Here is a 21,886-nt window from a genome sequence, read left to right on the forward strand (position 1 = left end):
ATTCTGATTTCGAGGGAGAGTATTAGAGGCCGCACTGACTGACGGGCATAGCGTTCGACAATGCGTGCGGCTTGCTGCAGGCTCGCCTCAATATCTTCTAGTGAGCCCTGTGTGAACCAGATGGTGTTGTCATCAGCATACAAAGCATGTTGTATACCGGGAACAACAGCCAGCCGAGCCGGCAGGTGCATCATGGCCAGGTTGAATAATAGAAGAGACAGCACTGCACCTTGTGGGGTACTTCTAGTTCCTAACGGGAAAGGGCTGTGTTCCTTATCCTGCATGCGGATGTAAGATTGTCTATCGGTTGTGAACTGCCGAATGTATTCTAACGCTCCCAAGCCTCATCCGGTTTGTGATAAGTGTGTTAGAATTGCCTCACGAGTTACATTATCAAATGCCCCTTTTAAGTCCAAGGCGAGTACGACCTTGTCGTTGTCGGGGCATTAACGGGGTCTACGATATGCCGATTAAGTTGAAGCAGAATGTCCTTCGGGAATCCGTGTGGGCGTAACCCCTGTATTGATTCTGAAAAAAAAAAACATTGGTTCTGTATGAACTCCGACAACCGATCCCGTACCATGGTCTGCATTAGTTTGCCCACACATGATGTAAGTGAAATGGGCGAAGGCTATCCGTACTCATGGCTTTGGCTGATTTTGGGATAAATGTGACGAGGGCAGACTTCCATTCTATCGGGAGTGGTGCTTCCCCTGACGAAACTGAGTTGATCTAAGCTAATAGTATTTCATATGCCGGGATGGGAAGGTTAGCTAGCATTTTGACAGTAATTTTGTCCCGACGCGGAGCGGTGCCACGTATCCTTCTAGCCAGGGCCTTCCGCAGCTTCAAAAGCTCGAAAGGTCGATCCAGCTCAACGTTCTCCGAACCTGCATAGGAGTAGGCCGATCGGCGGGTGTCCTGTGTAGAGCACAGGTATTGGTCCCTTCTCCTGTGCGCCAGATGAGTGGTATTGCCTTGGAAGCTATGAATTGCCCTTGGTAGACGTTTTAAGTTTCGGTGCGAGTCTGCGTTGGGTCTATGAGCACGCGGAATAGCCGCCAAGTATTTTTGCCGGACATCTGGTGCGCTTCCGTGTTGCATCTTTTCACCCAGTTGGCGTTCGCGAGCTGGGCCGCATATGCGGGCGCCGTCTGAGTGAGCTCGGCGATTCGAGCTTTAAGATTGCGGTTACGCTTTTGTAGGCGCCATCGACGAACAAGACGATTCCGCGCTTCCCAGATGTGGCGGAGGTGGTTGTCTACGTCCGAAACTGCCTGAAAGAGCTGAATTGTGGTTTCAGTGGAGCGAAGGTTACTAATCAGTTTTTTGGACCACTTTTCATAGCCTGGCTCGAGTATTGGTGTTGCGTTGTTGTAATTAGGCCTAAATTTGGCCAATCTTGTAGCCGGGCCTGCGGTATTGGTTTTGCTGATGTTTTCGTTCGGATTGTTATGTTCAAAATTCAGTGATCGCTTCCGATTTTTTCCTTTGGTGTTGATATACTCTGAATACTGAATGTTGCGGGTAAAGGTCGAATCTGGACACGCATCTCGTGCCACAGACCTGCCTAGCCGAGTTGGGTGGACTGAATCGATGTGAAGAGTGAGCCCAGCGTCGAGGCAGTATTGTTTGCCTGGATTTTTCGACCTCGAGAAGGCGCACGACACCGCGTTGCGGTATGGGATCCTTAGTGACCTCAACCCATTCGGTGTTTCGGGTAACATGTTAAACACTCTTGTTAGTTACTTGTCAGACGGAAAGTTACAAGTAGGAGTTGGTTCTGCAATCTCAAAGGTTCACGTGCAAGAAAATCGCCTGCCGCAAGGTGGCGTGTTGAGCTGAACTATCTTCAAAGTAAAATGAACTCTTTTGGAAAGGCACTGCCACCTACAATTTTTTTTCTAAGTGTGTAGCTGACGTCAGAGATCTTTTAAATTATGCTATATGTCAATCTGTGAACGTCAAGTCCAGCTTGGTGTAAAGAAGCTTGCCGGCTGGGCAGACAAGAATGGTTTTAAAATGAATCCTGCAAAAAGTTCCTACATTGTGTTTTCCAGGAGTCGCGGGGTCCATCCAACCCAGGCATTACTCTTAATGGCGTGTCGCTTCTTGTCAACAAGCAGCACAAGTTCTTAGGTGTTGTGTTTGACCACAAACTCACATTCATTCCCCACATCAAGAAACTTAAGCATAAATGTCTCAACACAATGAATATTATAAGGTTCTCTGCCACCAATCCTATGGTTCCGACAACAAACTCCTGATGCCCTTGTATACTGCTTTGGTTGTGTCTTCTTTGGACTATGACAGTGTTGTGTATGGGTGGATGACTAAAACAGCATTGCGAATGCTTTACCCAGTGCTATACTTGGGGCTTCGTCTCGCGTCAGGTGATTTTGCACTAGCCCTGTGGAGAGTTTGTATGTTGAGTGTAACAGGTGGTCTCTTGAGAACCAACGAACGTACATGGACTTGGTTTATGCTTTTAAAATTTTATTACTGAATAACCATCATTTTATCCTGTATTTAACGATACATTCAAGTCCTGCTCTTTGTAAATCGCCCTTCTGCTCCTCTGCTCTTTTCACTTAGAGTGAGAGAGCGAGCCTCGGATCTCAGCTTTTCATTTTTAGATGTGTATAGATCATCCTTTTCAGATGTTTTACCGCCTTGGAAAGTTCGTTCGGTGTCTTCCGACATTTCTTTTAAGGAAACCCGAGAAAACGTGGGTACCACGAGCTGCAATACTGCCGCACATTCTGTCTCTGCCGTTTAAATACCAACGTGCAGAATTCTACACTGATGCATCTAAAACCTCCATTATGGTGTTCTGCGGTGCTCATGGTCCAAATTTTAAGGCAGCCAGAACCATGAGCGTACACACAACCATTTTTTGAGCACAAGCATATGAAGTTTTACTCATCGTACTGCTAATTCTTAGTAATCAAATTCCCAATTCCATCATCTATACAGATTCCTTGGCTGTTGTTCATTCGCTATCATCACATAGGCCTCCCAAAAACCACATAGTTAGTCTTGTGGTCAACACCATTATGTCTGTGTATGCGGGAAAGCATGAGCTGCTCCTCTGCTGGCTCCCAGGACACGCTTGGAGTGCTGGGAACGAGTTGGCAGACGAGGAGCACATGCTCTGGGACTGCTCCAAACATCCAAGCGAAGCTAACTCAGGATGTATGTCGCTGCAGCTTGACGAAGCAATGCGGAGAGACCACCAAGAAACGCAAGTCCAGGCCGTCCAGCAGGTCATCGAGGTGCTGGCTAGGCAGCAACCTCGCGAGCCGGCAACGGCTAGTGAGGATCCTCGCAGAGCACCCACCAAGAAGGCGACGTAGGCCACGTCTGAAGCGCGCGTGCGCGCTTTACTGCAGGCACAATCAGTGTTTTAAATCCAATTGCAGACGAGAGGGCCGATGCTGTTGCACTCAGGAACACTGTAGGCATTAAAACGGTACCCTATACAGACCTCAAGCCACACATAAGACAACAGTTGCGCAGAACATGGCGAACGCACCGGAATGAACGGACTGACAACAAACTATATGTAATAAAGCCACACTTGGGACGGTACACAGCTGCCTCACAACAGACACACGGAAGCCGCCTTGGGTAGGCTGCGGATAAGACACACCCATGCTGCGCACTCGCATCTGCTGATGAGATCTTCTAGACCCCAGTGCAGCAGGTGTGGAGAGGCCCTCTCCGTAGTGCACATACTAATCACTTGCAAGGCACTTCACACAAAACGACACCAACACTGCAGAGAACTCTACAGAGAACTGGTTCCCCTACATCTATCGGTGTTTCTGGGTGACGATGCCATGGTTTCCGTTAAACGTGTGTTTATATATTTGTCAGATGTTAGGATTTCAAACATCATTTCCTATCCCGCATAATCAAATTTGCCCTATACACCAGCCATCACCACAATCTTTAATTGATTTTACTATGTTCTGTTTACAAGTTGCCATACGTACCTTTTTGTGGTAATTACTTCTCTTCGTTAAATAACTTCTCTGGCGCTCTTTGACCTAGTTAGCTTTGCGCCAATAAACACCAACCATCGACATCATCATCAAAAGTCACATTTTTTCGCACTTGTCAAACATTTCTGAAAAGGCAACGAAAATCGCTGGTAAATCCAGTATTGTTGAAAATAATAAATATCAAGTATCAGGTAATGTATCTTCGTGCAGTTTTTTTTATCCTTCGAAGCCTTCTCTTGCCTGTTATGCCGACAAATACTTCATGTTGCTCACAACTGACTCTTATGAAAGCGTTCTTGTTTCTTTCTAGGCTGGAGCAGCAAGTTTAACACAGATGTGCCTAATGAAGTGGGCAACTGCAATTTTCACACAGTGCACAACACACAAAAGAAGCGGTTCCATCTTCGGGCCCGCGCTTTTAACGTGGCCGACTCCAAGGATCTTTTGCAAAAAGGTTGCATTTGAGAATGAAGTACTCCGACATTTCGGCCTCCTGAGTTTGCAGCCCACAGATGTTGAGGCCGAAGTATGATCGCTGAAGTACCTTGCTTCGCAGCATCCACACGGGATCAAGAACAAAAAAGTGGCGTTTTTAACTGACGAGTGGCACATGCTGAAATGCGACTCCAGTAATAGCCTGCAGCCAGAGGAAAGTGAGCGAATAGATTCTAATATTACAGCTGAACTCTGGTGCATGTCTTCAGAAGTACCCGTTGTTGTCGAAGCTTGTAAAAGCTCTTCTGTGCCTGCCACATGGCAACGCAGATTGTGAGAGGGGATTTATTTAAAATAAGCATTTGTATGAAGACCGGTAGTCATGCCTTGCAGGCATTAACGAACTGCGCCAAACAAAGTCATACCTTCGCAGGTATGATGGAATTATCACAAAGGTGCCGTTGACGCCATAACTTTTACGTAGTGTAAGGAGATCCGGAACCCTATATACAGCAAGAACTGCGACTGCACAAAAATCTGCTTGCAGGAGAAGGACTGGAGGCACGGGGAGTGGTTCCGATGTGGACGATAAAAAACTGCTCGGGAGGAATTTGGAAGAAAAGGTGATCTCATGCCGTCGGTTGCTGAAATGGGCTGAAGACATCAGTTAATCAGGGGTAAATTCCAAAAGCCACCCAGCCTGCCCAGTTTCCACTTGCAGGCTTTATTAGCAGAAGTTAACTATGCCCTAAGCCAGAAGCTCTTCTAGCTGGATGAACTTAATAAGAACGCAAGGAAGAAGCAATAGTATGGTGTGATGTGTGTGAAATGCAATATTTTCTGTGTAATTATTGCAGAGCCGGACCATCTAAGCTGGATGAACTGAACAAAACGGCAAGAAGCAACAAATTAGTGCAATATGTCTGAGATAGTGGAACATATTTCTTGTAAATTAAATGGGCACCTAATTGGTGTTTTTTAAGATAAGAAAACGCTTATCATATGCTTCACTCTTTGTGGTGTGTTAAGGATGTGTGGGGCATAAATGTTTGGGTGCTTTAGTTTGCAGCTTCAGAGTCTACAACTGTGGGGAAGCAACTAGCGTTGCTGGAATGGTTGCCAACCTTCTTTATGTTCAGATAAGAGAAGCTGCAACATAAGTTTGGTGCTGCTCCCAAGCTGCTCCAAAATCAAGCTCTGATGCAATAGTGCTGCAAAATAACATTTTTTTCAGCACACATATTTGCTCCAATAGTTGGAATGGCTGGATCACCCGATGGAAACTGCTGAAAACGGCCTTTCCAACAACAAATAGAGGCCGCAGCCAGCACCGAGCATCCTAGAGTATTCCGTAACGGCCTCGGCTCGGGACATACCTTCCCGCGAAGTGTGGTCACCAAGGCATCACGAGCGACTGCAGCTCCAACGTCTGCACATCTGGCCGATGAGCTTTCGCCACAAGGCCAGGAAGGCGCTTGAAGCGGCCCCATCTTCGGAAGGCGAAGACCCCGCCCAGCCGGAGATTGCCGAAATGTGTAAGGGACCTTCGCCGCTAGACGAAGGGCTGCAGCTAACTGCAACGGCTGCAGGAGACGTCGTCGCCGGCTCAAAGCAGCAGAAGCAGCTACCCGTCAGCACGCCTCCAACGTATCCGAAACATGCCAACCTGGAACAGCGCCAGCAGCACCGAAGGCTGAACCGCAGGCCCTACCATCGATACGTGTCCCTCACGCAGTTCGCGGTTGCCGATGATGAAAAACAACGCGGCGATGTAGCAGGTCACCAAGGGGGGCGCGGCCGCGATGACGCCTGTGTCCAAGTGGCAGGCATCCTTCGGCGACAGTGAGGAAACAGAGCACGACGAGATTGACAAGAACGCACCGCTCACATCGCCAGACCGCACAGTGGTCAAGTGAGACTCGTCGGGCTACGCGCTAGACAAGGTGGCCAAGAGTTCCGCAGCAGTGGACGAAGAGAGAAGGAAGTGGCTCGAGGAAGGACGTCTGGTCATCCAGGAGGACGCCAAGCATCCCGTGCGTCAGGTAGTCTCCCTGCCGGCCGAGCACATCACGCTGGAGGGCTTCCCTCTGCAGGGCCCCGGGCCACTGGGGCTGCCGAGAGTCTGGAGCTGCCGATCGATGACACTGCACATTCGCTCACACCGGCATTTGACACCGTCTACGAGGTGAACGTGGCGCACACCTTCGCCGCAAGGCCCAGCGAGGAAGCCAAAGAGTGGAGGGCATCAGTACCGTCCGTCCATTTGCGGACGCCGGATGACAGGAAAGACACCGACTTGCGACGCCCTGAGGAGTCGGTCAGCCACTCTGTGCAGAGGTCCGCGAGCTCTACGAACACGCCAGCTCCAAGGGGGATACTCCAGAAGCCGAGCATCGAAAGATCATCTTTCCTCGGAACCCGCACGGAAGACTTCTTGGCTTCCGAACTGCCGCCGACGCCTCCGCAGCGGGTCTGGGCAGGGAACCATGTTCTGACATGAATGCACTCGGACGAGCCTTGGCTCGGAGATAAGAAACGGAGGTGGATGATGAAATGAAAACTCGAAAGACGAATACGAAACGCCACTTCGAGGCGTGCACCATAAGTCTGATCAGCCTGTGCGACCTACCAGATGCGTTTCGGTTGATGGGACTCCACGACACGCCACCGAGCTCGCAGCGCGAACTTGATGAGCGCTGCAACAGGCCCGGATCGGTGAGTTACACAAATAAGTGTGCGACTAAGCAGCTTTAGCAATGGTGGCAAAGCTATTGACGACCATTCTTCAGTGCTTTCAAGTGTGGAGGTGGTTGAACGCGATTAAGCCAAAGGATTGACACTCCTTATCATGCTTGGATTGTTCTGATGCACTGTTTTTTCTTTTTTTATTTACCCTCAAGGTCAGTAGACATTACAGAGGGGAGTAGTTAGGGAGAAACGGTAAAAACAACGCAGTACAAGAACAAAAAAAACTGCAAAAGTTATACAGTCAGCACGTTTATGGTCATACAATGTTAGCTAGAGTTCTTGAAAAGGTTGAAGTCTCGAATGGTTGCTGTCGGGTTTGGAAGGCCGTTGTATTCCTTTGATGTACGTGGCATGAAAGACTGCGAAGAGAAGTTAGTTCTGCAGGAAGAATTGCCGACTCTGAATGCGTGATCCAAACGTTGTGAATTGTGATTTTGATGGAAAATGAATTCATTAGGTAAACAGATGTGGTGGTAGAGCTTGTGAAAAAGACGAGCGGGAAACTTTACGGCGGGATGCAAGGGATGGTGGACTACGCTCCGCTTTCATGGATGAAATGCTTGTAGTGCGATTGTAATTACTTGTAATCAAGCGAGCCGAGTTATTCTGAACCGTTTCTAGCGACTGTAATAAATTTACATGAAAGGAATCCCATACTGATCTTGTGTACTGTAGTTCTGTGCGAAATATTGTTTTGTGTAAAAGTAATTTTAGAGTGTAAGGGGCTTTTGAAAAGGTACGCCGAAGGCACCCGAGCGTGCGGTTCCAGGTTGGGTTAGCTGTGATGTGCAGGACAAGGTATTTATAAGAGGGTACATTTTCTAACGTGCTATTAGCAAAAAAGTACATGCATGTTGTGCTTGGCGACCTAGTTACACGCATGAGTTTGCAGTTACTGGGGTTTAATTCTATCAATAAATTGTTACACTATTCAGACATCGCATTAGGATCTGACTGAAATATGGAAGTAGTGATTGCATGCTATTTCTCGGAGATAACGCAGTCGTCAGCAAAGAGATGAATGTTGCTAGTAACATTAGAGGGTAGGTCATTATGTAGACTAAAAATAGGAGCGGACCAAGAACTGAGCCTTGTGGCAAACCAGAGTGCACTGTACTTAGCTCTGTATTTTTGTTAGTGCAGACGAATTGTTAACGGTTAGTTAAAAAACCTTCAATCCAGGTTAAGAGTTGTGAATCTAGATTAAGAAACCGGAGTTTAAGCAACAGACACTTATGGCGTATTTGTCGAAAGCTTCGCTGATATATAATAGTATGCAGTCTGTCTTTGATGAAAGATGGAGAATAACGTTATTTTTGTGCTTAAATGATGCGAGTTGTGTTCGGCGTTAATGTGATTTACGAATGCCATGTTGAGGTGGTGTAAAAAGAACTCGTGTCAAGAAAATTTGGCAGATTTGAATACAGTTTATGTTCGATAATCTTACATGGAATACCAGTAAGCGAAATTGCACGATAGTTAAGTGGGGAATGCTTTTACCAAATTTATGAAATGGAACTACATTCCCAACCTTCCAGTGTGATGGCAGAGAACTTTCGGTGAGGGACTGGGCTGCTAAAAAATCTTTGATAGAAAGAATAAAGAATAACAAAGCATGCCCACCAAGAACTTGGGAGTAAATAAATCACAGCCTGGGACTGAAGATACATTTGCAATGTTAAAGCAATTTTTTACTGCACCATCATCAATTGTTGGTGGCAACGTTGCAGAATAATCAAAGCATTCTAGTTGTGGTGATGGGCAGTGTGCAATGGAAGTCAAGTTTTGTGGAACGACATCATTTGTGAAAAAGACATCAAAAGAAACTTCTTGTGCATATATATCACGTACTGGTGGCGCGCACGAATAATTGGGGATGGTGAGCGGACACCAGAAAGCCGCACAAAAAAGCCCAATAAATCAGCTGTGTTAGATGACAAAACCAAAGATCCTTCATGTGGAATATGCATTTTTTTCGACTCCAGAGTTGAGACACCAGTACAGTTTGGAAGCATGCCAAAATAAGCCTCAATTTTAAGGCACGAACCCACCGAGCGCCGACATGGCGCATCGTTACGGTAATGCATTTTTCAATTTTAGGTGGAAGGTCTTTAGGGGTGTGCTACACATTTTTTTTTCAAAACGGTCTCACTACATTCTGCACCTGCATCCAGCTATGCCGAAAAATGCATCGCCAGGAACGCCTACAATGGGTAGGTTATGTCAGCGTTGGTTAGCTTAGGCAGACTTCGGTTAAGTTAGTTTAGGTTACATTAGGTTTTGTTTGGTTGGGTTAAGGAGACTTGCGTTATCTTCCGTTTGGTGTTGAAAAATAAAGGACTTCATAGTGTAACGTGGCGGCAGAACAGATGACAGAAACCATGGCGAACAATGAGGAACCATCTATTTTAGAATTTACATGCAGCCATAACTGAGGCCGGGCTGGTTCCAACCCACACCGAGCTTCTTCATTGCTGTAATTTGGTGGTGGGCCATGGCGACCCGGGCATTGTCCTGTCCTGTGACATCACCCCCAAAGTCAATGACGGCCATCCCGGTCGACGCCGAGGAAAGCTGGCGATTGAATATGGATGAGTGCTGCGACGAAAAATGCAGACGAATCGCTTGCCGCCACGGATGATGATGACGAGCAACAGCAATGAATTCAGCCGCAACGAAGTGCCGAAGGTCCGAAGCCACGTCGGACAAAAGGACGGGGATCACATCTTCGGCTTGTCTGGCCAGGGCTCGTCTCGGCTGGTCTATGATAGCGTCTGCTGGGTGGAAACACGGGGAGAAGGACATCGGCATGTCCTGGTCTCGGCTGGGCGGGGCTTCTCGGTGCGGCTTCGATATCCTTGGCGCCCACACCCACGCGATGCGATGCTGGGGCCAGGGTGGGGATGATTTCACTTGACAATATTTGCTCTTTCATATTTTACTCTTTGCTGTGCTATTAGGGGCCAATGCACCCCAACTGGTTGGCTGTCCTCCTTCTAGAGATTGCTGATCAAGGGGACACTGAAGTGATTTGTAAACATTGCAGGAGTACGAGCGCCAATTCTAGTCTGGAGTTTCGGGGCGGTTTCAGCCACTTTCGCTGTGTGTAAGCAAGTGCAATAAAGTATAAAAATTAAGTCGCAAGGGCCGTCCTCCATATATCCTCCTTTCCTCTTTCCTGTGAGGTTTCGTATAACGTTCAATAGAGATGACGTGGTTTGACTGCTCTACTGCATGGCTCGCCAACCCTCCGGCAGAATTATTCGGCCCAAAGTTTGGTCAGCGGGGTGAGGTCGGGTCGGCGGAATTCGGCCGCTCACTTTGAAATTAGGTCACGACACGTTTGTGCCTGTAAGAATGTGCCTTTGTTTGTAGGCTGTATACAGCTCGAGGTACAAGTTGCTCCGCACAACCGCACATGTGATGCTTTGCTGACTGCAAGGCTAGAAGAAAATCGAAAGCCGATTGAAGACGGGGGAAAAGTCAGTGGCTATGAGGAATTATAAACAACAGAAGTAGCGTAAGTACAAGGACCAGGAACCACTTTTTCGGCTGGGTGACCTAGGACAGCGGCCAGCAGCACAAGCCACACATTTTTGAGAGCATTTTTGCTTAAGGAATGCAGTCGGTGGAATGGAGATGTTTGTGAGGATTTGGGGGGCGCACTGCACGAGCGTTATGAAAAAAATGTGTGTGTGTGTGTGCCTAATATCTGCATGCTAATACCTGAGACCTTTCAAAAAATTGTGAGAGAAGTGACTGCCCGGACACAGTGGTGTACGTCGTCTTATCCTTTGATGGTTTTCAGGGATTGGAGTGGGCTTCTTACTTGTAAGCAAGTAGATAAATTTAGGGGATTCGGTGCCGTGGGCGTAGTTGGTATGGTAGCACCTTTTTACCCTATCTCCGGCGATCCCATGTCGGCATCATGGGAACGTCCTCCAAGTGGGGTTGTAAAACAGCGGAGCCCGGAAAGAACGGCACTTTCTGATAGCGCAAGCGGGCCATTGTGCAACGTAGCTGCTTGATTCTCACACAATGTGCATGTCGGCTGTACGGGCTTTATTTATGCTCACGGAGAGCAGTAAAACTTGCGAGGACCCTAGCGAACTGACATTAATTGAATGTCAGTAGACGCTAAGAACGTATGAACTTAAGGGCGCGGAAGGTATGATTCAAACTTTTTTGCCAATTTGGAACAGATTGCCTATAAAGTGGATAAGAATTGTGGCCCCATTACCCATATTTTGGCAATTTTCTATAGTTTTTTCTTTTGAATTGTAACCGCTATTATGTCCTTGTGTAGCTGTGGGCAGCGCAGTTGACAGAAAGTCTGACACGCATGTGGTTTTTCTATGTTGAACCTCTTTGAAGGTGCTCAGATTTAGGCCATTCGTTTTGAGAAACAAGATCTAATATTTTCTTTAGTGCTTGTATTCCACCATGCATTTTCTTGCCCGCTGTTACGGAGGATCGTCTCTGCCTCGATGAACCAATTAAAGTAGCCCAAATGCGCGCCCTGTTAGTTTGGTGGTCATTGTTGTATATCTTCGGGGTTCCACGAAGAATGCCTTGCTAATGCGTACTATTTAATACAACCTTGAAAATAGCTTATCTTACATCGTCTTGTTACGCATTTTTACGCGACACCTTAACACACTACTGTGAGAATTGTTTATTTTGGATGTGCATAATCTTGATTCGGTCGCATGTTCTCTCCCCTCACCCCCACTCACAAGCGGCTGAGCTTACTGAATGCTAGGCTAAACTTCCCTACCCTAAATGTCAAAAGTTGTAGGAATAGGCCCCAGAATTCATTTAGCACGGCTGTAATCAGTTTCACATTTCACCTTTTCCCTGTTATTTACCTTCCCCCCAGGGGACATCTGTTAAAGCAGATGTTTGTGTGTACAGTGCGAAACCATAGACCGAGAGCACCCACGCCTAGCCGTACGTGGCAGCGTCGTGTCCGGAGAAAAGAGGGTCCTCGTGGTTGAGCCTACCCCGAGTGCTTGAACAATTAAGGCTCCTTGGCGAAGGCAACGCACCACTTTGGCCTCCGCTTCTCGTGGACGGCACCTCCACCCTGGCCCGCCCGGGGGAATCGGCAGTAGCCTTTTTTTCTCCTCCCTTTCATCTTTGACTTTATAGTATTCATTTTAACAACTTTCATGTCGTCTCGTTTCTACTTCAGTTTCAATTTTTCCTGACGGCTAGGGTTAACCTTGTGGGGCGAATGACCCTGCGTTCAGCCAAATTTGGTTATTTTCGTGCTGTATGGCTGGCATGGATAGGACTTGCCCGCGAGTTGAGACTAAGCACATCGTCCTGACCTTCGCTTCAAGCATCCTCCCAGAATCAGTAGATGTGGGGTACATAACGATGGAACTCAGACCCTACATACCAAATCCACGCCGATGCTTCAAGTGCCAACGCTACGGCCACGGCTCGCTGAGCTGCCGGGGCCAAGACACATGCGCGAAATGTGCCTCCAACGAACACCACGCGGAGAACTGCAAATCTCAACAAAAGCTCTGTGTGAACTGCAAGGAAACCACACAGCATACTTCCGCGCATGCCCGGCATGGGAAAAAAGAAATAATCACACTCATAGTAACAGGGAAACTAAAATTTTACGAGGCAAGGAGGAGACTCTCAAAGGCACATACCCGATCTTACTCTGTTGTGGAGAAACAGAGCGCAGCATCACAGCGGTCTTCGGTGTCTGCTGAAGCCACACAGAGTGAGGCTGCAGGAAGGCCCCCCGGGCACCCGGTGAAACCAGCTAACACTGCGCCACCACCTCCAAAGCGGGCTTCACGGACCCCTGGTTCGGCAGTCTCCAAGGCCTCATCCCACACGGTGAGGTCAAACACTTCAACACACTTGGGTCCAGCACGAACCTCAAGAGTCTCTCAAGAGACGATGGACACAACTGAAGGAAGTTTTGCGCCCTATACGTCGCGTGAGAGGCGGAACTCCTTAGACAACACAAAGAGACACAAGCGCCGAATCACAAGACCGAAAACCTAGTTTTCAGTCCATCAAATACCCAACATGGCATTCATTGCCCACTGGAATTGTAGAGGGCATTTAAATATTTTAAATGACGTTAAATACATCTTCGCCACAAACTCACCTGAGGCCATTTGTGTTCAGAAAACAAACTTAGGTCCTATACACAAGAATATACTGATAGTTTACCAGGTCTTCCGCTGCGACCGAGAGCAGGCGAGTAGGTTCTCGGGCGGAGTGGCAATAATTGTCCAAAATGGCGTGGCAGGTCGGGAAGACAAACTTGAAAATAGGCTAGAAGCAGCAGCTATTACCCTGCTTGCATATAAAACAATCACAGTGTGCTGTGTGTACATTGAGCCACACCTCACAGTAACACTGCAAGATTTTGAAGACTTGGTAAACCATCTACCGGAGCCGCTTTTAATAGTTGGCGGTTTTAATGCCCACTCTTCCTTTTGGGGGAGCCAAAAACTGATGGAAGGGGTAATATCTTAGAGAATGTTTTTCTATTCAATAATGTCTTTCTTTTAAACACCGGAAAACCTACGTACTGCTCTCCAAGCTCCGGAAAAATGAGCTGCATAGATTTCTTTTAGTTCCCCGAGTCTTTTAGTGATTTTAATTGGGACATAATTGACAATCCATATGGCAGCGATCGTCTACCGGTCATAATCAGCATATTACATTCACCAACCATTATCCCAATGTAACCACGCTGGTGCAAACTTGACTTTGCCAACTGGGAACTGTTGACTTCCCACACAAATTTAAGCAAAGTTTTCTCGAACAGTCTTAGCTTTGACGAACTGAATGAAGTATTTATATCCTGCATTGTTAATGCGGCGCTCGTAGTTATTCCACCGTCCACGGGAGTGGTGTGGCAAAACTGCAAGGTATGGTAGACCCCAGAGTGTGAACAGGTGAAAAAGGAGCAAAAAAAACCATAGGGTGCATTTCTAAGGTACCCAACACAGGAAAACCTGATAAATTTTAAAAAGAGAAGAACTAAAGCAAGGTGCATCTGCCTTAATGCCGAGAAATCCTCGTGGCAAAGTTATGTCTCTTCCATAAATACTTCTGTTACATCAAAAACGGTATGGGATCAGGTTCATAGGCTAAGTGGGACCTACTCCCCCTACGCACTCCCCGTGTTAACTGCATCAGGTGTACAAACAAGCACAACCGAGCCGACACATATACTGGAGGAACCCTTCTCCAGAGTTTCAAGTTCTGCACATTACACTTAAAAATTCCTAAAGTACAAAACACAGCAGAAAACCAAGAACTTCCAACACATGAAGTAACAAACGTACCACAGAACAGTTTAATTACACTTCAAGAACTAATAATTGCTCGGTTGGGCGGGAACAAGACCTCCGCGGACCAGATGAAATACATTACAAATGCCATCGGTTGAAGCACTCTTGAAGTTTTTAAATAAAATTTCGGTATTTGGAAGAATGCCAGAAGGTTGGAAAAAACATTCATTGTAACACTCTTAAAATCTGTGAAGCCACCAACTTTTCCCAGCAGTTACAGACCTATTGCCCTAACTAGCTGTCTTGCCAAAACATTCCAACATATCTTAAATTCCAGATTAGGCTTTTTTATATAATCAAACAAACTTCTCGATGTTCACCAATGCGGGTTTCAAAAAGCATGCTCGACAACTGATAATCTTCTCCGGCTCGAAAACATTATACGAGAAGCATTTATACACAAACAACATTGCCTTGCTGTTTTTATACATTGAGAAGGCGTACGATACCACATGGAGATTTGGAATCATGCGCGATTTAGTAGAATTACGCATTCGTGCAAGAAGCTGAAGTTCCTGAACGACTTTATGGCAAACCGTTCATTTCAAGTGCGCCTGGGTTCAAAACTCTCAAAGAACTATTTACAGGAAAACAGAGACCCTCAGGGGCGTATTCTAGGCACAACATTGTGTGTTGAATGAATGAACTCTATACCCGAAGTATTTCCGAAGTCGATTATGTATTCCTTCTATGTTGATGATCTCCAAATAGCTTGCACATCCTCCAATATAGTAACATGCGAGAGAGAAGTACAGTAACTATAAATAGACTAACAACATGGGCGAACAGAAACGGTTTTCAGTTCTCACCAAACAAAACAGTAGCTATTAGGTTTTCATCAAACAAGGGGCACAGACCAATCCCAACCTACACCTCAAGGGAATCGACTTACCCATGCAAAACAAACACAAATTGTTTGGCATAATGTTTGAGAGAAAATTCACTTACATGCCTCACATCAATATGTTTAAAAATAAAGCACCCAGAACTGTAAACATACCTGAAGCCCTGTCCCAAAAACACTTCGGTTCAGACAGGGCATGCCTTCTATAAATGTACCGCTCGGTTGTACGCTCCTGCTTGGATTATGGCTGCAGTGTATATGGCTGAGCCAGAAAATTATATTTGAAATGATTAGACCCAGTCCACAATTTTGGTATACGTCTCTCGTCCGAGGCATATAGGACATCCCCCATCAACAGTCTTTACGTCGAAACAAACGAACCACCACTCACATACAGAAGAACAATGCTGACATGCTCATACATCCTAAATGTCCATTCTCTACCAAAACGTCTGTGTTACCCCACATTCACAAAATGTTTGTCAAGGACACTTTATAAACAAACCCCAAAAAATTAAACCATTACTTCTTCGGTTCGAAGAAAAATGCCAAGAGCTTGGTATGTTGGATGCATTACCTTAAATTGCCCAGATACATGACCAACTACCACATTGGTATACTTTTCCTACTCTATGTGACTTTACAATAACACATTTTCAAAAAACCAAAACACGTAAAGATATCATATAGGAGGTTTAACACTCAACGAAAAATACAAACAGCGCACAGCTTTTTACACAGATGGTTTGAAATCATAAGGCTATGTTGGGGCTGCAGTAGGGCAAGGGAAATAGGAAAAGGGGGTCAGGCTACATAAATGTGCCTCGATTTTTACAGCTGAATGTTACACCATTGTTGTGGCTATAAAAAGAATAACAAAAAATTAAAAACATTAGTATCTACACAGACTCGCTAAGCGCCATTCCACCACTGAGGAATGCGGTCCAGCCTGTAGTAGGAGACATAATACACGACGAGTAACTGTCGAAGCTCCCGGGCACAAAATTATATTCTGCTGGGTTCCTAGCCACTTGGGAATTAAGGGAAACAAGAGAGCAGACAGAAGAGCCGCACAGGCAAGTAATGAAAGGATAAATAAGATAAACATTCGTCACCGCGACTGCACGAACTTAATGCGAAGTAAACTAACAAACTGCACACGGTTAAACCCATTATAGCAGATTCCCAAACGAGCAGACATGAGGATCATTTCACAGAAGCCATTCTGGGCCGCCTTCTCATAGAGCACACTTATCTGACACATAACTTTGTCCTGATGAAACAAGATATACCGAGATGTGAAGAATTTTACCAAGATCTAACACTAAATCACATCCTACTCTTATGTGCGAAATTTGAGGCCATCAGGAAAAAACAATTTCCGCAGTTTTACAACCAACACATCCCTTTCGTCCTAGCTTACTCAGAGGAGACTATGCATTTGTTGAAATTTCCTCCCTTGTTAGTTTTCTAAGAGATGCGACACTCTTAAACAAGCTGTAATTGCTCTAAAAATAAGCAAACACACAAAAGTAAACACACTACTACCTGTTCGGCACATGATAGCCTTAGTTGCTTATGTGCCATAAACCTCCAATCGAACCCAAAAATCTTATTTATTTTAAAACCAAACATAGGGTTCCTTTTATCGCATATTTTCTGGCCATCCGCTCTATCGCGGAAAGGCCAAGCTCTGACAAACACTTGCATTCCAGTAAATGGCAGTACAGTGAATTATTAAACGGTAGGTTACACCTCTGCTTAGAAGGAAACCTGTAGTACTAGTGCTTGGTTTAGGTTGCGGCTCGCGAGATGGACTCAATAGCCATCGCGCGAAAGATGGCATATTTCAAAAGAAAAAATAGCTATAGGAAGAAGAAAAAAACTAGCTCTTCATGCTGGACCCGGAAGTCAGAACACGAACATCTTGTCACGTGAACTGTATAACGACTTCAGAAAATTAACACATTCAATAAATGTAGAGCACCTTGGGGTTGAGTGTTAGAGGCAATACCAAACGAAGGGGTGCAGTTGAATGACCGGATACATGGCTGGTGACGCATTAAAATTTTTGAAAGTGGGTGCTTTCACATTCTGGAAAATGGTTAATAATCATCTTGCAACAGACAAAAACATTGTATCCTCACTCTGCTCAAACTTTCTCCCTCTCGCGTGCCTATCACCAGGTTGGAAGCAGCGGGGCTGACGAGATTCCATCGCGCATGCCCGTTTCCAGGGGTAGCATGCTGGCCCGGCGCCGACGCAAGTTCATGATTGAGCAAGGCTCATTGGAACCTCCCGTGTCGAGGTTCAGCGTAGCACCTCCGCTGGCCTCGTGGTGAACGGACGAGGAGCTAGCCATCCCGGTGAACGATGGGGCGAAATCCTCCAAGTGCCCTTGGTAGTTCAGGTAAGGGCACAATTGAAACATGACTATGCCTTTCTATAATTGAAACGAACATGCTTTAGAACTTGCAATACTACAATCAACCAATGAAGAGAGCGCATGCAACTGACCCCGGTATCTCTATTGGGCACTGTTCCGCGGTGTCTTAATTTGGGAACTGAGGCATGGGAAGTTGGGGATGAATATTAACAAGGAATGTCTCTAGCACAACGGCTTTAGCGTGGCTCCAACCCACCGCCATTGTAACCAGTAGTAAAATGCGACACATTGCAACCACAAAAAAACAACTTGGCGCCAATTCTTCAATACATGAAGTAATGCAGGTAACAGACGCCTCAAAATTGAAAACCTTTCAAGGAACAGTCATTACCAGACGCCATAGACGGCTAAAGTCTTTTCGTACACCTAAAAATGTGGTCCATTTGTTGTCGACAATCGCGAACACAGGATTTCTAGACGCCTTATACACGGGTCACTGCGCGGGCCCTTCCTTTTTTGGCAAGATGAATTTTTTGCATATAAAGGAAGACTCCAGCATTCATTGAGCCTCTTCGTTTTGGTTTGTAGTTGGCGGTGTAGGTTTTTAAGTAGTTAGGTTGGGAACCCGATTTTACCACGCAGCTGTGATTGTAAGCCATTTTTCATAAAAAAAAACATGCGCGTTAGAATCGTCCAAATGCGGTAGTCGCTGAGCATTTTCGTCCTATGTGCGTTACACACGGCTATCGGTCGTCCACCCAGCGACGTTGGAATGGCGGCTGTGTGAATAGGGAAATAAGGCCAAGGGGAAAAGGAAACGCCAATGCCAGAGGGAGACACGACTGGATTGTTAGAGCTGAACCCCTTGAAAAGTTTGGAAGGACGCGCAATGCTGTACACGCCAGGGTTAGCAGGACACATTTCTCACTGGTGTACGACGAAAGCACAATTTCCTATGACTCCGATTACAGGTGTTACTGCTGTGAACACATCTCGTGCTACGCGATGTGTGAGTATCGCAAGTCGCTTTGGACGCCACGACTTATTTTACCCCACCGCATGCTATGGGATGAGCACAATTTTTCTGGATCCCACTGGATTCGTTTTTTCTATCAATTATTTTTTATTCAAATACCCTAAAGGCTCTTGCAGACATTACATAAGGGGGAGGGAGTTACAAAATTGTTCAAACATCTCCACACAGTGGCTCATAATAAACAGGAAGCGTAATTTTGAACATAGATTAAGGGTTACCAAACACTGTCAAATGGAACACAAGAATGAAAAATCACACGAAACAAAGCACAAGAATTCTACTTTCCCAAAGAAGCACATTTAAACTGCCCTTCAAAAAGTTAACAAATGAGTCGTTATATATAATAAATGCAATTTTTGGCGGCACCTTATTCCACTTTTAAATGGCAATACCTAGCGGCGATTGTCGAAGAATACCTGTGCGTGCAAACGTGGGGCGGACTTTGTAAGGATGATCGAGTCGCGGAAAAATGAGATTCGCGGGCTTGATATGGGATGCTCTAAAAGAAAAAGGGGTGTTATACAGTGTGTAGAAGAAAGAGAGCAGTGCTATCAGTCGCCATTTTTGTAGAGACGGTAATTGGAGGGTTGCTTTGATAGCTGTGATGCTCGATGATCTGGAGTAATTTTTAGTGACAAACGGTGCTGTTTTATTCTGTAAGCATTCCAGCTTGTTTATTTGGTATGTATGTTTCGGATTCCAAATTAAAAGCATATTTCATCTTCCAACGAACTAGGGCTGTGTAAGCTAAAGGTTTCATCGATTGATTTGCTAAATACAAATGTCGGCTAATGAAGCCAAGAGTTCTACTTGCTTTTTAAATTATCTCGTCAAAATGATCATTCTATGTAAGGTAAGAAGATACAGGAACCCCCAAAAACTTCAATGTAGACAGATTTGCTATGCACATGTTGTTCACATAATATCGGTGGAACGTTGCTAGATTTAGAAAATGGCATTGTTTTAGTTTTCGAAAGAGTTATCTCCATCTGCCATTCCTCGCACCAAATGAAAAGTTTGTTTTGATCTGTCTGTAAAATGTTAGTATCTTGAGGGGTAAAATTTTTCTGTAGAGAACGCAATCGTCCGCAAACAATCCAAGAGTTAAATGTAGGTTTGTTCTGAAACCTTTATAGTATATAAGGAATAAATTCGGGCTCACTACGAAACCCTGGGGAACAACAGATTGAACTTGTGCCTAGGCGGAGTACTGGTCATTTACGGAAACGAACTGCTAGCGATTGGTTAACTAACTTGAAACCCAGTTGATAATTTTGCTATGTAAGTTGAGCCGACTGAGTTCTTTATGAAACGCTGTTTTGAAGTCAATAAATAAGGCATCTATATTTACCGAGTTGTGAATAGCTAGGTGAAGGTCAGTATTGAGTTCAAATATTTGTGTTTCAAAATAACGTCCCCTTTGAAATCCGTGTTGATTCATAAAAAAAACTATGCTGACCTAAACATTGCATAGCTGCAGAACATATATGCTCAAGCATTTTACCAGGAATACTAGTCAAGAAGGTTGGTCTGTAATTTGAGGGCAGTGATCGGTCATCTGATGGATATATAGGACTTCTACGACCGATGCTTCAGCCGTCCGGTACGATTCCGGTATCGAGTGACTGCTGAAAGAGTGTGGCAAGTATGATAGATATTACAGGTTTTGTCATTTTGAGTATGTTTGGACCGATGTCGTCTGAACCTGGTGCTGAGTTTTTTGAAAGACGACCAATGGCACGTTCTATACCCTCCATTGTGGTTATGACGTCATCCATACATGCGTTAATCGATGACAACACAAGATCATGTGTAATGGGATTTTTTGTGAATACAGGGCTGAAAGAAGAGTTTAATTCGGAAGCAGCTTCACATGATGCGAGCAGCACATTTTTGACCATTGAAACTGTGTATTGCGACGCGTGTTTAGGATTTGTTGCTTTCCAAAACTTATTGGTTTGTTAGTTATTATGCTGACAATGTCACCATTAAAAAACTTGTCTTTATACGCTTCAATCTCTGCTTTGCATTTCTGCAATTATTCACCATAGGGTTGCCAATTAGCGTCCGAGTACGGCAACTTCGTTTTAGAATAAAGGCCTTTTTTTATTGATTCCTCTTTTCACTTGGCACGTGAACTATGTGCTGCGTGTTGATGAGGTGATTTCAATTTTGAGGACGTGCTTTTCTTTAAGTTCTGTAAGCTTTCTTCGGACAGTGAGCCAGTAATCATTCACATTAAGATAAAGTGTATAAAAACCTTAAGATGACATGAAGGAACTCGAAGTGACCAACTTTTTGACCCCGATGAGCCATCGGTATTGGCCTGGGGGCATTTATTTTAGGTATTCTACACTATGTTGTAGGTACAATTTTCATAAACATTTTCTTTTGTACACTGGTATTGAAGAAGGGCTTGCGTTCGTGGTAGTTGGTATTCCATAACGTTCATCTTCAGCGGAGAAAAATACACGGACACAGAAGAAAACGACAAGTGCTTGTCCTTGTCGTCTGTGTTCGCGTATTTTTCTGCGCTTAAGGTGAACGTTATGGTATTGAGGCACACATTCCTTTCTCGGGCAGTGCTATTGACTTAACGTAATGAAACGCACGATTTGAAACGTTTGGATTTCTTTCTCCTCGTGTAGAAAGTTATTACAAAGACCTCTGGACATACGTCTCGGTCAGAACACGCAAGATGATGTAAGGAAAAGTAAAATCAGACAACAAAGCCGATAGCAGAGATGACAACACAGGTGTTTTTGTCCCTTTTTTCATCTTCCATTTTCTTTCGCGCTTTTTGAATTACAAACTTAGAGCTCTGTCTCTATTGTGTCAGAACTTTAGCCGTCAGTCCTCCGTCAGTCAGCTCATCAGTCAATCACTGCACTCCGGGCTAGAGCCGCTGCTTAAGGACAGTCGTCTCAAGGAAATGAAGCAGATAAGCGAAGACTTCCCGTTGTGTAGCCGCAGGCCCCTTCGGGAACACAAGGTCCTCCACGCCGGCGTTGAGAAGGGCTCGACGCTGGAGCGCTCGCTAGAGCTCTGCTCTCGGCCCCGCGTGATGGGGGCAGAAGCAGATTAGGTGCTCGG

General features: G+C 45.5%; 2 pseudogenes; both read left to right on the forward strand.

Moving 5' to 3' along the window:
- Window positions 1-3,221: 3,221 nt before the first annotated feature.
- LOC144165720 (uncharacterized) lies at window positions 3,222-5,250 on the forward strand (annotated as a pseudogene).
- Window positions 5,251-5,886: 636 nt separating this feature from the next.
- The window catches only part of LOC144165721 (uncharacterized), a 72,659-nt pseudogene continuing 56,659 nt past the window's right edge, over window positions 5,887-21,886 (forward strand).

Source organism: Haemaphysalis longicornis, unplaced genomic scaffold (genome assembly GCF_048455015.1).
Source record: "Haemaphysalis longicornis isolate Haplotype H1 unplaced genomic scaffold, Haemaphysalis longicornis Haplotype H1 scaffold_15, whole genome shotgun sequence".
Lineage (NCBI taxonomy): Eukaryota > Metazoa > Arthropoda > Arachnida > Ixodida > Ixodidae > Haemaphysalis > Haemaphysalis longicornis.